Source organism: Oncorhynchus gorbuscha, unplaced genomic scaffold (assembly GCF_021184085.1).
Source record: "Oncorhynchus gorbuscha isolate QuinsamMale2020 ecotype Even-year unplaced genomic scaffold, OgorEven_v1.0 Un_scaffold_44:::fragment_2:::debris, whole genome shotgun sequence".
Lineage (NCBI taxonomy): Eukaryota > Metazoa > Chordata > Actinopteri > Salmoniformes > Salmonidae > Oncorhynchus > Oncorhynchus gorbuscha.
In genome coordinates this window covers 9,294-9,973 of record NW_025745287.1, presented here as the reverse complement: position 1 = coordinate 9,973, position 680 = coordinate 9,294, and the positions used below count along the sequence as shown (strand labels likewise).

The following is a 680-nucleotide window of genomic DNA, read 5'->3' as shown; positions in this document are numbered from 1 at the left end:
ACCCCTGGCATAGATGGTTACCTTATGTAAACACACTTAATATGGTGACTAATAGCAGCAGGTTTGGGCTTTCGGTTAGGTCTGTAAGTCAGGCTGGTTGAATAGATGTGTTTTTTGCCAGTCACCTGGGGAATAGAAGGAGAAGCATTAGTCGTCGCAGGATCCAAAATGGCATACATTGGGTCAAGAGTTAGACATTACCCGTTTCTTGATGGCACAGCCATTGAGGTTGTAGTGGAATGTCGCCATCCCTTCTCCCGTGGGAAGAACAGAAAATGTGGACGGAACACAGTGTCCAAGGAAAAGACGGGCAGCATGTTCAACCAACTCTGGACTGACCTTCCATGTCACTTTAATGGAGTGTTTCTCACAATCCACATTAAAATCTAAAAATATAAATTTGATAATGTCATCATTCACATCTCAAGAGCCAACACCACAACTTGGCTAGTCTGTTAGGCGGTCAGCATGAGATAAGTAGCCTATTCAAGTTAACATGGTATCAGCGCTACATAATCATATTATGCGTTCATTATTAGACGTACCTTCATTGGCAGCGCTTGCTGCTACGACAGCCAAAACAATTGCACATTGCCAAAGGAGTGACATGACTGAATGATCTAACAGTGCCTACAAACTAGAAATATTTATGGACCAATTGATCCTAATCATCTTAATTC

General features: G+C 42.2%; 1 long non-coding RNA gene across 1 annotated transcript; it reads right to left on the bottom strand.

The window, feature by feature from the left end:
- Position 1: 1 nt before the first annotated feature.
- LOC124018233 lies at positions 2 to 680 on the bottom strand. Its single transcript, XR_006835594.1, has 3 exons — positions 546 to 680; positions 202 to 386; positions 2 to 125 (listed from the first exon to the last, which is right to left on the bottom strand). It is a non-coding gene; the product is annotated as an uncharacterized LOC124018233 (long non-coding RNA).